The 15,992-nt window shown below is 43.1% G+C and overlaps 1 protein-coding gene and 1 long non-coding RNA gene across 8 annotated transcripts in view; both read left to right on the forward strand.

The window, feature by feature from the left end:
• LOC138162397 (uncharacterized) overlaps positions 1–2,453 on the forward strand; it is a 28,224-nt gene extending 25,771 nt beyond the window's left edge. The window contains exon 2 of the long non-coding RNA XR_011168624.1: positions 10–2,453. This is a non-coding gene — a long non-coding RNA (uncharacterized lncRNA). The remainder of the gene's footprint in view (positions 1–9) is intronic.
• The window catches only part of AUTS2 (activator of transcription and developmental regulator AUTS2), a 1,243,088-nt gene that overhangs the window by 903,226 nt on the left and 323,870 nt on the right, over positions 1–15,992 (forward strand). The gene's annotated exons all lie outside the window — the stretch shown is intronic.

The raw sequence follows: 15,992 nt of genomic DNA on the forward strand, positions 1-15,992 counted from the left end.
AATACACAGGTACATAAGTACAAAAAGATACTTAAACACAGAGGTACATAAGTACAAAAAAGCCACTTAAATATACAGGTACACAAGTACAAAAAGATACTTAAATACACTAGGTACATAAGTACAAAATAGATCCATAAATGCAATAGGTACCTAAATACAAAATAGGTACATAGTAAAGTAAAGCCTACTTTGGGGCCAGAACGGCAATTCAATAAGGAATCAGTAAAGACTTTTTGTAGATGACATTTGTGCTGAGCCTTGAAAAGAGTAAAGGAAGGTAGAAATACTCATGGAAGAGGCAGGTTGTTCAGGTGTGGTGATGGGGGGTGGGACAAGGCTGTGAAGCCAACCCACAAGGATCCTGCCCATCTTTATTGGCCTCCGGTGTCCTTGGGTGCCCTTGGCCTTACCTGTATTGTATACGTTTTGCTTGGATGTGTTCTGAGGGTGAAGAATGGAGCATGGCAGCAGACAGAAGGGTGGAGGCAACAAGGTCTGTCCAGAAGTGGGATGACGTTGGCCACTTTATACGTGAAGCCATTGCTGGTCCCCTCAGCTGCTGGTGCCCTCCCACCCTAAATTGCCTTACAAAAGTCAGATTGTCTTCTCCATTATTAGAATGGGAGCTCCTTAAGGGGAAGGACTGTTCTTTATTTTTCTTTGGATACCCAGTGTCTGGCACATAAGGGATGCCTAATAAATGCTTTTTCAGTTGATTGACTAATAGAATGCCAGTTTTCTGAAGGAAAGGACTGGCTGGTGTTTTTCTTGTAGTTCCCACCACTTAACCCAGTATGTGCCACATGGTAAGAACTGAATAAATGATGATTGATTGGTTATTAGTAAGATGGATGTAAGTTCCTTGAAGGCATTGGCTGTTGGACTTCTTTTCTTTTAATCCCCGTTACCTTTGTATAATTCCTGACATGTGGCCAGCACCTACTAAATGTATATTGATTGATAACACTTCTTTTTGGAATGCTTTCATATATGTTTATGTGTGCATATATGCATATATAATGTGTACGTGGATATATGTGTATACATATACATGCGTACATGGTCACACACACATATATATAAATTACATTTTCTCCTCACAGTAACTTTGAAAGATAGGTACTTTGGGGTGGCTAGGTGGTGCATCAGGAGAACCTGAGTTCAGATTCGGCCTCAGACACTTAACACTTAATAGCCGTGTGACCTTGGGCAAGTCACTTAACCCCAACTGCCCTTCCTTCCCCCCTCAAAAAAGCAAAAACAAAGAAAGATAGGTACTTTGGCTAATGCTATTCTCATTTTGCAGATGAGAAAGTAAGGTATAAGAGACAAACACAAGACTTTGTCCCCACATCTAGGCTAATCAGGGATTAGAACCCAGGTCTGCCGACTCCTAATATTCCACTACTCTGCTATGGAATAAAAAGTATGGGGAGCCACTAATAAGTCCCATAGGACTCTTGTCCTGTTTTGGTCCAAAGAAGACTTTGGCCTCTTCTAAAATAGTGGTTCCCATTGCAGAGTCCAAAGACACCTGGCCATCTCTGAGACCCTTCAGGAGGCCCTTGTGGTCATCACCGTTTTTGCAATAATACTAACACGTCTTAATTTCTAAGATGGTAAATGTTGATAGAGGTTACCCATATAAGCAGCACTTCTCTGCGAGGGGGTCCTCAGTCATTTTGAAGCATGTCAAGGGTCTGCAGACCAAGAAGTTTGAGAGCCGCCGCCCTAGGCCGACACAGAGCACTCGGAGACCCGCTCCAATTCCATTCAACTGCACTGGAAGTTTATCCTTCAGCTGGGTGCTGCTTAGGGGGGTGTTGCTCTCTCTTTCTGCATCTAATGAATAAATTATAATAACTTACGCATTTTTATTCAGAGTGTTTTGCAAGCCCTCCTTCCACCATACCCCCCTTTCTTTTCCACATACTACATGTCTTTTTGTATTTTTTTCCTTTGGAACATGAAACTGAACAGAACAAAAAAAATAACATTTCCTTGTCCTTACCAGGAATGGTACTGCCCCCTGCTCTGCTTTTCATACTTTATAGCTCTCCCAGGGATGGCTACCTGCTGAAAAGAAGGGAAGTTCCATCCCTGAGCCCCAACACCTTTAATGAAAACTCTGGACACTTAGGTAATAGAACCAAAAGGAAAGAAGCACAAAGGTGCTGTAGGAGTCATGCCATTGGAGACACAGGGCCTGGGTTCAAATTCTGGGTCTGCTACTTGCTTTAATCACTCAGTTAGTATTTAAGAAGCACTTTCCATGTGATAGACACATTTTGAGCATTTGCCTGTGTGGTCTTAGACAAATCATTTGGTCTGTCTGAGCCTCCGTTCCCTCACCTACAAAATGAAGGTTTGGGAATAGATGACCTCTGAGATCCCTTTCTGCTGTAAATCTTATGTATCTTGAAGCATTTAACCTCTTCAGGCCTCAGTTTCCTCAACTGTAAAGCAACTAGAAAGTCTACGAGGCCCCTTCCTTTTCAGGTTCTATGATATTACTATGTGATGGACAGTTTTGCAGGATGGAACCATCAGAGGTCCCATAACAGTTGCCGGGAGTGGCTGGACACACGGCTTCCTGAGTTCCCCTGATATTCCTTTGTGATTTTGAACCAAGTTATTGGACTTCATTTATGGGCAGAGAGAGAACATTTCTTGGGGAAGGGAAGAAGAAAAAGAATTTTTCTTCAGGGAGCTACTCTTTTCCTCCCCAGGATTTACTCATTATTGTTCTCATGAATTAGGTCACATGGAAATACTTGAAGAACGACAAAATACGAAAAATAACCATATCTCATCTTGACTTTTTATTATTATTAATGTTTATTTCTAAAGAAATGTTTTGCCCAAACAGGCCTACTCATCCCTGAGGGGGGTGTATTTTCAAAAATTTAATGTAAGACAATAAATGCATAATTTTCAGTTTGTGGTGGTGGTGGTAGGGTGTGTGTGTGAGAGACAGACAGACAGACAGAGACAGAGACAGAGAGAGTGAGAGACAGAGAGAGAGAGTGAGATCTCTATTTAGGTTTTTGATGTCTTTTGAGTCAGACATAGTGCCAGACTTGTTTTGTTTTTAATCCAGCAAATAGAATCTAGAGAGGCAAGGGGGGGAAGAGGGTGGATAGAGGAAGAAGAAACAGAAAGAAGAAGAGAGGAAGAAGGGAGGGGAGGGAGAAACAAAAAAGTATAAGGAGAAAAGATGACTTCCAGAAATCCTCGAAGGAAGGAGTTGAGGGTGTTTAATATATAGAAAATACTAAGTTACCATTTACAGCAGAGAATGGAAAAGACAATTTAATCTGTAATGGACTTTGTCATTAAGTCAGAGACAAGAGACTCAGAATCAGTCCATCAAAAAAAGGTGGGTTGTTTGGTTTTATGACCTACTGTGTGCCAAGCACTGTGCAAAGCTTTGGAGGTTCAAAACACAGCAAAAAGGGGACCCTGCCTTCAAGGAGCTCCACCTCCCAGATCACTAACATTCATTTAGCACTTTATGTGCTAACAGTTCTCATCAGTTTCTGACAAGTCACGTGAGATGGGTGCTGCTGTTATCCCCGTTTTACAGATAAGAAAATTGAGAATGAGAGAGATTAAGTGTCTTACCCAGAAACACAGCTAGTGAGTGTCTGGGGGCAGGGTTTGAACTCAGGTCTTCCTGACTCCACTCTGTCCAACTACGTCTTGAGTCAAATGGTGCCCCCATGGAGATGGAGATAATCCACGACCAGTATGGTCACTCCATAAGGAACACTTGGGTTGAGAGTGGAGAGAGAAAACCCTAAAAGGGATGGCCTTTTAAACCACAAGCAGTCCTACCTGGAATCTAGGTCTGAATTTTTAAAATAGCACTAATACTGCTAATAAGACTATCACCTTAGTAGGACAGGATTTGTAAAGGCATGGCATGCCTTAAATTGAGACTGCCTGAAAAGCTCCATCTTGCAAAGAGCCCATTTGGGGGTATGGAGGGGAAACTGGACACTGGGATCTTCCCTGTTCCTCTATGTTTTCTTGTTTTCTTTTTTCTGACTTGTTTCCTCTCTCCTTTAATTCTCCCCTCTCCTTCCCCCATATCTCTGTTCTTGCTCTTTCTCGGGCCCCTATCGGGAGTTCACTTGACTTCTAGAATGAGCCGAAGCTGTTTTAGACATCCAAGTGATTTATACCTTAGCAGTAACTCCACTAAACTTCCCAATTGGATTTTTCTTTTTCTTTTTTTTCCTTCCCTTTGGAAAATCAAAGAAAGTTCAAAACTGCCATGGCAACAGTTGGCCTTCCAGGCCAAAGCAGCAGGAAAATGCTTCTCGTTAAAGTTTTCAGCACACACCGGAGTTTATGAGAGTTTTCTGTGTTTTGATTTTCCCCTCTTCAGTCAGTTATTCCTTTCCCCCAGAGTTAGGTGTAGAGATTATGTTGGCCAGTTTCCATGGTGACACCTCAGAAAAATACTTTTTAAAAGCAGATTTCTACCATGTTATTTCACATGCGTGTAACATCAACATCTCCTGGCCACATTGCCACTACCCCCAAAACGTAAAGACGAATAAATGGCTGGAGTATTTTATATAAATAGACAGGTCCTGGTGATGTTTTCCTTGGTACCCTGCCGACTCAGGTAACAAAGGTATCTCAGTTACCCAGAGCACCTGGGAGGAACTTAGCAAACAGCTTTTTTCTCTTATGAATGACCATTTGAAAAACATCTTGGTCATATTTTAAAAGCATTAGGATTTCCTCCCTTTTTCCCACCCCCCACCTCACTCTGCCAAGACCCCCACCTCCTGTCTTAAATAATAAAGCTTGGGCCAGCTAAAATATGGCTTAGAGAGTCCAGGGTTCGGGGAACCCAGATATGAAGACTCAGACCTCTCTTCCTAGTCTGGCCTGTTTGCCTTGTGATTATAAACATGTGTCCTTTCTATCCATTGGTGGCTGACGGGTAGCCCATCTTCCTTGCCCACTCCACCCCCACTCTCTTCTCTCCTTTTCCCACCTAACATCTCTCACTTGGCGCTTGGCCTACTGCTTCTATTGGGAGCCAACTCCCTTTCTGGACTATAAACTCCTGGAGGGCAGGGGCCACCTCTCCTAACAGAATGCTTAACGTCAGTACTCTGCAGACCTTGATTGGTTTTGTGCAAGGATTGATAATGGCATGGGGACCAGCTGGTGAGTGTGGGGAGGGTGGCCCAGCTGGGGAAAAAAACCCAGATGTTTAGCAAAGAAAATTCACCAAAACTGCTGTCCTTTTTCCCCTCCTGAAAATGCTGATCTATGGCAGGTGTGAAATCCCATCGGGCTCCCCCACCTACCTATAACAGTATCCAACAGTGTTGGGAAGGGAAGAGAAAGGAGAAATGTTACCGTCTTCCACCTACTTGTGCAGGTTGAACATCTGGCCACATGTTCTTGTCGTAATGCCTAGGAGGTGCCTTGTGTGGTGGTGGGAAGTCGTTTTTTTTTCTTCTATGACCCTGTGATCCCATGAAGGAATAAAAGAACACATCCAATTACCCTGTATCCCTTTATCCTCGGGTGATTCTTTCACCCTTTTAACACTTTCACATATCTCATCTCATTGGATCTTCGCAACATGGGGAGGAGGGGAGGAGAGAGAGTCAGGAAGAGAAATGAGGTGGATACAATTATCCCTATCGGACTGATAAGGAAACGGGGTTCAGAGAAATCATAGCATGGTGTCTGGAAAGAGTGTTACGCTGAACATCTGAGAAGCTAGGTTCGTATCTGCACTCTGGCTTAGGATGTGGGCCTCTGGTGGGTTTGCATGGGTTCCACTGACAAGGGAGAAGGCACCATCATTATCCTCAGGAAAGTCCACACAGGGACCCTATTACCAATGCCAGTGATCATTCCAGTGCCCAGAATGCAGGACGTCACTAAGACAAAATGAAACCCCTGCCCTTACACCTGAATTATGGAGAAAAGTGTTGGCACAGACTTACAGCGGGGTGCTCAGGGATGCTGTTACTGTGCTGTCTGAGTAACCCTGAACAAACCCTCCTCATTTTCCTTCGTGGTAAAAGGAAGGTATTGAGTTAGATGCCCCTGTCCAACATTGTATCCATTAGCACAAAATTCTTTAAAACAGCGTTCTTTTTTTCCTTCCTGTAGCAGTCTAATGAAATCTATAGACCCCTTCTAAAAATACGACTTTTAAGTGCATAAAATGAAATGGATAGGATTACAAAGGAAATCAATTCTATTGAAATGCTATCATCGGAATCTTTTTTGAAAACAAGTTCATGGATCTTAGCTTAAGAACCACCACTATCAAATGATCAGTGTAAGACCAGAGAATGCCAGGTATCATTTTAAAACAGTAACAGCCACCACAGAAACCTGCCCCCCCCAGTGCCCCACCATGGGTCTGTGTGAACACTTTTCTCCATAATCTGGGTGTCATGTTGGTATTTGGACTTCATTTTGTCCTAACAAGTTCCTGTACTTGGGAGATCTCTCTGAATGGTGCCTTCAGGATGTTGGAATGGTCAGGCTGACCAGTGTTGGTAATAGGTTACCTGTGTGGTCAAAAGAGGACTTTGATGTGGATTTTCCCAAGGATACCAATGGTGCCTTCTTCCTGGTCAATGTGGACCATTTCGAATCTGCCAGAGGCCTGTAAACCTAGCGGTTCTCATAATAGGGAGAGTGTGTGCTCTTCTCTCCCAGGGAGGCGGTGGGACCAAGGGGAGGAAAGAAAGGGCCCTTATATTTTTAAATGCCAGTCAGCTGCAACCGCGAGTGTCCTGGAGCCTGTTCAAACTCATTTGGAGAACAGTTGAATTTTTAAAGTGGCTTTTGATTCTCTCTTTCATTTATTTTAACTGATCTGCTGGGATTAGGGGCTTGGTAGGGGAACACCAGAATGCTTGCCAAAATGTGTGAATAATTAGAGCCCCGGTGATGTGTGCCAGATAGGAGGGGAGTAGTCACACTTCTGATTAGATTCAGCTAAATGCAGTTGTAAATCATGACTGCCAAGGTAACGCAGGGGCTTTGTTAGATTTTCGGCTGCCATGGAAGCTAGCCATGGTGAAAAGGAGAATGAATTTGCCTGCACCGTTGGGGAGCCATGTGTTAAAGGTGGGGAGAGCCAGGATTCAGATTAGACCTGCAGAAGAGGAAGAGGAGGAGAAGGGAGAAGCAGACATTTAACCAAAGTGCCAAGCTGTAAAATGGTCCCTCCTTGAGCTCAGGTTTTGGAGGCCCCAGTTGGAGGGCCTTGGAATCTCATGAAAACGAGGTAGTCCCCAAGAGTGAAAAGAGCTGGCCCACACCTCAGGCCTCGGGCCTGCCAACTCTTTCTCGTTGCCCTCTGCCCCTTAAGGAGTGATTAAAAATAAAACGGAGGAAGTGAAATGGTATCTGCAGAGCTCGTTGAGATGATGAGAGCAGATTTTGAGAAGTGTTCTGGAAGGAAACAGAACTGGGGGAAGGCCAGCTTCCAGCTGGTGACTCTTGCCCTACAGAACCAATCCCTCTGCAAAGTGCCTTTTGTCATTGTGCCCCAGATCAGCCAGGCAGTGGGGCGCAGTGGGGAGGGTCAGGTGTGAGGAAGGCCACTCACTGCCAGAGGGATGATGGAAGAACATTCCACCCAGGGACCTGGACTCCAACACTGGTCCTGCTTCTTGCCACTGTATAACCTTGGACATGTCTCTTCAACTTGGGGGGCCTCCGTTTCCTCATCTGTAAAGTGAGAGTTCTCAGGGGTCAGCAGTTCTCAGAGTGTGGTCTGAGACTCTTTTAGGGAGTCTGCTTTCAAAACTGTTGTATTTTAATAATAATAAGTTCTAAATTCTAATATGGGAAATGCACTAGATAGAAGCCACATCAACAAAAGCTCTTTGGGCTTCTTAATACTTTTTAAGAATGTAACTAGGTCCTGAGACTCAAAAGTTTGACATTCCCAGGACTAGATGATCCAGCATTCTAAGGTAGAGAGTGAGATTTTCTGGCACCGTGAGGCCCTCTTCACTCATACAGTAGGCTGCTGCTATCACTGATTTTTTTTTTTTGTATGAGAGTTGTACTGAACTGAATCAGCATCTCCCCTCTGCCTCAAAAAAAAAAAAAAAAGACCTTGGGAAAAGGAAGGCAGTGAGAATGTGGGAGGGTGGCCTGGTTAACCCCCAGTAGGTGGGGAAGACAAGCCGTGAGTGAGGACTGTGGATTGAGGAGAAGTCTTCAAATCGTAGCCACATCTAATGCTTTCAGAGATGGAGAGACCTAGGAAACAGCACGTACGGCCTCCTACTCAGTCATAACAAGTTGTCTTCCCTGTTCCATGGAGGGATGAAGGGGATTTTTGTGGGAAGCTGGGATCGTTGTCAAGTTTCTCTACCCTGCCCTTTGGATATTAGCTTTGGCCAAGAAATGCAAGTACCCAGGGCAATGCTTGGCGTTTACTTTTATAAACTCCAGGTACAAAATGGAGGATCGAATAGACAGCCCTCTGTCTAAGAGGTGAAAGAGGGGGAGTGGAGGGGGAAGGGGGGAGCCTTGTGTCTTGTAAATGTGTCATTCATCCTGTAAAGAAATAACCTAGATGAAGTCTCGGATTCCTTCTAGCCCAAGAATCAACAAATTCTATTAAATATACAAGATATCACCCTCCTCTGCTTCTCCCGTCTGTCCTGGACTCAGTTTTATTTGTGGGGAAAATTGTAACAGTTTAAATAGCGCCAAGTGTCTTAGTTCAGTCACTCATTCCCCATTCCTGTGGTCAAGACTGGGAGATCTCTCCAGGACAGCGATTCCCAAATGTTTTCTTCCACTGCCTTCCATGGCCACCTGCCCCGGTTCAGAATGCAAACGGTTGCCCCTTCTAGCTGCAATCACAATTTTCATCACTTTTTTTTCATCTTAGATTCTTTTTCTTGGCCCTTATTCTTTAACCTCAGGTTTTTTTTCTGGTTTTGTCCAGGTCAGACAAATGAGGGACAGACCCTAGGGGGCCACTAGACCACATTCTTAAAAGGACAGAAAAAGATAGCGTAAACATCCAGCCATTAGAATACCTCCATCTTCCAGGTCAAAAGTAATAGGCTTTATTCTGTTCTTTTGTTTATTTCTTGCCATGTTCTACTTTTTCTCTCTTTCCTTTCTATATATAAAAGCTGTAGTCTGACTCAAACCTTGAAGTGCTGTTTACGCAGCCAAGGCAAGAAGGGGTTGACTTATGGACACACCACAGTACACTGCAGCAGGCCATGGAAGATGGTTGGCCATGCTGTATCCTCTGCTGTATTCTGACTGCTCTTGGTAGAACTTGCCCATGCCTCAGGCCTTCCTCAGCGGGGCATCTCCTTTAGAGATAGGTCCAGATGACAAAAGGATCCAGCAGATTTTTATCATCAAAGGCTTCCAGTCACCATTGCTTCTCATCATTTCAGGAGGGGTTCCCTCTCTGTCTTTCCTCTAGCTGTGTCTATCCCAGGTCCTTATTTAATGGCCACCTTTCCAATAGTTGCCTCTCTTGTAAGAATGTGGCTTCCATAAAAACAAGGAGATGTGCTCACTGGGTGTGTGACCCTGAGAAAATCACTTGTCAGTGCCTCAAGCAACTCTAAGAATTGGACCAGAGTCTCCCTGTGCCATTTAAGCCCCAGATCCAAGAAAATTATAAAGATGCCATGGTGGGAGGGAAGCTGGTTTTGGAGCAGGGCAACCTTCATTTGGATCTCATGCCTCCTACTTGTGTCTGTGAACAAGTCAGTTCACTTCTGGGGAGACGGGTAAGATAGAAAAAAGCACTGATTTGGAATTCAAGGACCTGGGTTCTTTGACTTACTTATATGACTTTGGGCAGATCACTTAACCAATGGAGCCAAAGTACCTCCCACAGATTTTTTTTTCCAACTCTAGATCTATGATCATGTGGCTTTTTTCTGCTCCCCAGTAGAGAAGCATTGATTAACCACCTACTGTATACCAAGGACCATGCTAAGTGCTAGGGATACAGAGAAAGATGAAACACTCCCTGCCCTCAGGGGCCTTGCATCCTATTGGAGAGTCACATTCACACTCATTTTTAAATATATGCAAGGTAAATACAAAGTAATTTGGGGACCAAGGGTACTAGGAACTTGGGGGGGCAGTGGATTAATCAGGAAAGCCTTTCTGTAGAAGGGCAGTCACTTGTCAGGCATTTTATGGCTTCGATGGGCACTCAGGTCCCTCCCACCTCTTAGATTCTGGGATGAGAAGGTAGTGAAGGTAGACTGAGTCCTGACATGCAGAATGAGGTCATGGGACTAGATGACCTTTCAGCTCCTTCCCAGATTTAAATCTATGACTAATCAGTCAATCAACAAAGATGCATTAGGTGTTTGCCATATGTCAGTCACTGGACTAGAAACACCAAGGATATGGATACAGATTATAGCACTCACTCTTCTCAAGAACTTTATATTCTAGGGGCGGCTAGGTGGCGCAGTGAGTAAAAGCGCCAGCCTCAGAGTCAGGAGGACCGGAGTTTGGTTCCAGCCGCAGACACTTAACACCCACACAAAAAAAAACTAGCCGAGTAACCTTGGGCACATTACTTAACCCCAATTTCCCTCCAAAAAAGGCAAAAAAAAAAAAAAGAACTTTATGGACATTCATTAAGTATTGCTGCTGAGTTATGTCTGACTCCCTATGACCCCATTTAGAGTTTTCTGTAGTAGTTTGTCATTTCAATATACTGAGGCGTACAGGGTTAAATGACTTGCCCAGGGTCACACAGCTTAAGTGGCTGAGGCTGGATTTGAATTCAGGAAGAAGTCTTCCTGACTCAAGCTGCCCCTATTAAATAGCTACTATGAACCAAAAACCCTGTACTAAGTCCTGGGACTATAAAGAAAAAGGAAAAATAATCCCTGCCCTCAAGGATCTTACCTTCTAACTAGAAGAGACAATGTGAATATGACTAGGAAATCTTGGAAGGAAAGAAACTAGCCCCTGGTAGGAGCAGGGAAGAAGGGCCTCCTGCAAAAGGTAGCTTTTGAACTGAGTCTTAAAAGAAAGCCAGGAAAATTAAGAAGAGGTTGAAGATGGAGAAGGGACCAAAGGCATCTCACCACAGGTCTCCACTGGACACCCTCCGCAGCATCGTTTTTAAATTAGTAAACCATGAAGAGACGGCCCCTGTCTGACTGGATCACATTTAAAGTGAAATATTATTTAATGATGCAAGTAATAAATGTAATGTGTTGTTCTCTATCTAAAGACATTTTTATATATTGGAATAATTATTGCTCATTATGAAACTCTGTTTTCTCAAGTTCGTTCATAGACCTCATAACCGTTAACTCATGTTGTAGGGGAGTACTTCAGCAATTTGCCCACAAAAACCTCGTGTGGAAAGTTGTACAAATATTATTGCAGCCATTTCCCAAATGAGGAAACTGAGGCTTGGAGTGGGGAGTGATTTTTGTGAGGTCGCTCATGACCTGAGTCCCAGTCTGTAGACTTTTTATGACAGATTTTTATTCTAACGTGCCATATGGTTTTTCTTGATGATGCAGTAAGGTTTAATGGAAAGAGCCCTGAATCTGGAGTGGGAAGGCTTGGGTATCCTCCCTGTTTCTTATTTCTATAATCTTTCTTTCTTTAAAAAAATTATATTCCCAATGGAGGCCCAGTTCATAAAGAATGCTTCATTAAAGAAAAGCTCTACCATGTAATGCTAGATGACTGTGGATTATTTTACATTATTGTGGGCTGTACTTGTCAGTCGTAGGCAAGCTGTGAGATTTTGGAGGAGTTTATGCAGCCAATCTTTTTCTTCCCCTCCCTCAGAAAATTAATAATTTAGCAAGTGTGTGTAAAGCCCGTATCGTGTTCCAGCCATGGTGCAGATAAAATGAGATAGCCCCTGCTTTCAGGGACCTTATGATCTATGACCCCCCCCCCTTTTATGACTTAGCAAAATGTCTTGCAGTCAGATAATCAATATGCATAATTAAAGGCTTGCTGTGTAACAGCACTATGCCAGAGATGCAAAGACAAAAAAGAAATGAACTATCCCTGACCTCAAGGAGCTTCCTTTCTATCAAGAGAAAGAAACACATACACATCTTAAGTAGATAATGCATACAAGTCAATACTACAAGCTAGTTTCCTATTGGAGGGAGGGACTGGCAACTTGGGGAAGAGGGATCACTGGGAATCAAAGCCAAGTATTGATACTAGTTAAAATAATTAACATGTAGCGTTTTTCAAGCTTACAAAACTCTGTATATACACTATCTTCTTTGAGGATATGACAATCCTGCAAGATTGGAACTTCCCCATTTAACAGATGTGGAAATTGAGGTACAGAGTGGTTAAGTGGCATATACAAGGTCATGCAACCTGTGTCAGAGTTTGGATTTGAACCTAGGTCTTACTGACTCCAAGGCCACTACTCCACTAATGGACCATGCTGGTTGTTTAGCAGAACCTTTGTGTAATATTGGTAGAAACACTGAGGGCATGGGTTCTGATGAAGATCAGCCTAGCTCTAATATAAGTTGGCCTCTCCCTTCCATGAGACCCTGGTGTCAGCAGGGGTTTATAAACTCTTTTTTGTGTGTGTGTGATACTGAACAGCTGCTCTTATATTTCCTAAGCAAAGGGTTGGTTCCCCCCTCCCGTGTCCAGGCAGGTTGGGCTACTTTGGTATTGGTATGCCTTTTTACAGACTGGCGTGTGGAGCTGGCTGAGGCAGGGAGAAAAATTCATGTATCAACAGTATGTTTAAGAAAAATACAAGTTGATTTTATTGTATTAGGGAAGAAAAGAGTTTATAAATGTGTTTTTAAAAATAATAAACATGATTCACTTTTTATCGAATTAGCAGGCGGGAATTTTATGTGTGTCCCTACATGTGTATGGATATGCATATATACATAATATACATACTCATATGTACATGCATATAATAGTTTCATTGAGTTTATTCAGTTCAACAAAACAAGCATTTATTAAGTATTTGATAAGATGCCGTAATAGATGATTGGGGAGTTCTTTGAAGGTAGAGGCTGGTTTATTTTTACCTTTGTATCCCTAATGGCTAAAAGTACCTAGCCCCCAATAGATGATTAATAAATGCCTTTTGGTTGATTGTGCCAAGTACTGTGTTAGCCTCTCGGGATCCATTACCAAAGATGGAATAGGTCAGGCCCTTAAGAAGCTTACATTTGGTTTTAACTTAGGTCCTTATCACAATGTGATTGTTTCTAAAGTCCTTGAATTGAGGGAGGGTTTTTTTTATGTATTTATTTATTTGTTCATTTATCTATCTATCTATCTATTCACTCATTTGTATAGTTAGCATCACTTAGATATTCATCATCTGCCCACCTGAAAAATAGTCCCTTTGAGTCCTCCATGGGTCATAGATAGGGGCCTGGAAGGCACCTCCAAGATCATCTTAAGCAGCCCCTCATTTTACAACTGGATAAACTAAGGGCTATGGATGAGCTGTGAGCTGATCAAGGTTCCATATGTGGTGTCAGAAGTGGGATTTGAACCCAGTCCTCTGCCTGGAGATCCCATGCACATGCTCTCCCCAAGCTGCTTCCTCACTTAACACCTCCGGTGAGAAATTCACACTTTACAGAATGTGTTAGTTTCTGTGCTGTCTCCCCCTCTTCTAACACACAATAGCCAAAAGCTCATTCTGAAAAGGGAAACCAGGTTGAGTTATATATTTGACAGGGAGAGATGTTAGTTTTAATGAATAGGTAAAATGAGATGTAAATTTTATTGAATAGGGGGGGAAATCACATTAACCCCATATAATACCTTCACTGCACACTTGAAGACCTCTGCTGAAGCAATTCGGGAAAATATCTCTTCTTGTCAAAAGCTGTCCTGCGTTGCTAGTGAAAAGGTATTAGGTGCAGGTGTCAAACATGACTAATGAGGCATGAGCAGTCGACACAAAAATAACAGAGATTATGGGTACAGAGGAATTGTGAATGAAGTGTGAATAGCAGCCTAGATGTGTGACTGACACAGAAAAAAAGAGGCAGGCAGGGGGAAACAGGCTCTATCAGTCTTCTGGGAAGAATGGACAATTTCCATCACTCAGCTGATGATATCTTCTTAGTGAACAATGCCATGGTTTGATAATTCGAGTGGGGGAGAGGGAGGGGAGACCCTAAATGGCTTCTCTATTTAATTACAAGGTTGCGGCATCCTTGGCAAAATCAGAGGGACTAGCTAGAGTTGTACAATTGCAGGTCAGAGTTTTATGGGATCCTAGAAATCAGTCCAGCCCACCCCTGAAAAGAGGTGGGTTGTTTTTTCATTTTGTTTTGTTTTTCCCTAACCCTTAAGAAGAAGTATGATGTAGCAGACAGTGCTCTGGAATTGTCAGGAAGGCCCGGGTACAAACCCCACCTTGTAGGTTCCTTAGCTGTATAAACCAGAGCAATGCACTTAACTTCATCTTCCTCAGTTTTGTCCTCTGTAAAATAAAGGGGGATAGACAGGAAGCCTTCTAAGGTACTTTCAGTTTGTGAATGTGTTACCCAATGATCTCCAACATGGCCATCCTTTCTTTGCTTGAAGACCCCCGTGAAGGCTAACCTCTCAAGAGGCGCCCCATCCCACTTTTAGACGGCTCTGATTTCTCCCCAGATTTGCCTCTCTGAAGTTGTTCCTACTTTTATCATCTCTGGACAAGCAGAATATACATAATCCCCCTTAAATGATAATAATAATAATGCTATTATTACTATTAATGATGAGGATAATGATAGTAGCCTCTAATATTTGTATAGTGCTTTAAGGTTTACAAAACATTACAAATATTTTATCTTCATATTATTATTATTATCCTCATTTTACAGAATAGGAAACTGAGTCACACAGCCATTGAGTGGCTTTCCCAGGGTCACACAGCTAGCGTCTGAGGCAGGATTTGAATTCAGATCCAAAGGTCTGTTTCTTCACCACACCACTGAGCTCCCTCTGAATACTTAAAGATAGCTAAAGAATCAATCCTTCTAAACAGCGTTAGGGCAGGAAATATCTTACCTAAAATTGGTGTGTCCACTAACTGTTAGCATAGGCCTTTTAGTAAGTGTTTATAAATGAGTGAATGAAATATAGAGAGTGTTTTGTGTGTAGTAGCAGCTTCACGGAGATGTTGGCAAAGTTCCTCATATCCTTTGTCTTATTTGTACTTTATGACCTGAGAGGTAGGGGCATCTGGATGGCACACTGGGTAGAGCCCTGGGCCTGGAGTCAGGAAGACCCAAGTTCAAATCCAGGCTTAGATACTTATAAGCTGTGTGACCCTGAGCAAGTCACTTCACCCTGTCTGCCTCAGTTTCCTCATCTGCAAAATGAGCTGGAGAAGGAAATAGCAAACCCCTCCAGTATCTCTGCCAAGAGAACCCCCAATGGCATCACCAAGAGTGGGCCATGACTGAGCAGCAGCACAGATCTGAGAGGCTATGCATGACTTTTCACTTATTTCCTTCTTTAATGACTCTTGTGGTGATCAAAGACATTGGTGGACCAGTTGCTGCGTGTCATTGTTCTTCTTGATAGGAAAAATCAACAAAAAATTAATGAATCTACTCTCAGGTCATTTGGAATTTAAACATATAGTCAAAAGCAACAGCTTGATAGCATATAACTAACCTGTGTGACCTTGGCCAACTCCCCTAACTGACTTGGGCCTCGGTTTCCTCAAATGTAAAAACAGGAAACTGGGCCACGTGACCCTGAAAATCCCTTTTAGCCCTAAACACATCATCTTGTGACCTGTGACTGTGGCTCCCTCAGGTCTCTTGTCCGGGATGTGGTCTCAATTCACTGCCAGAGTCTTAGTGTGATGGACTTTCGATAGTGTTGTCCCATTGGCCTTTCAATGAGTGTGTGCATGTGTGTATATGAGTGTGCATGCACACACTCATAGGTGTTGGGTGAAGGGGGATGCAGCTAGAGTTAGAACCCATTGGCCT

Source organism: Petaurus breviceps, unplaced genomic scaffold, assembly GCF_028583685.1.
Source record: "Petaurus breviceps papuanus isolate PSGF00001 unplaced genomic scaffold, PetGlider_PUasm1.0 186, whole genome shotgun sequence".
Classification (NCBI taxonomy): Eukaryota; Metazoa; Chordata; class Mammalia; order Diprotodontia; family Petauridae; genus Petaurus; species Petaurus breviceps.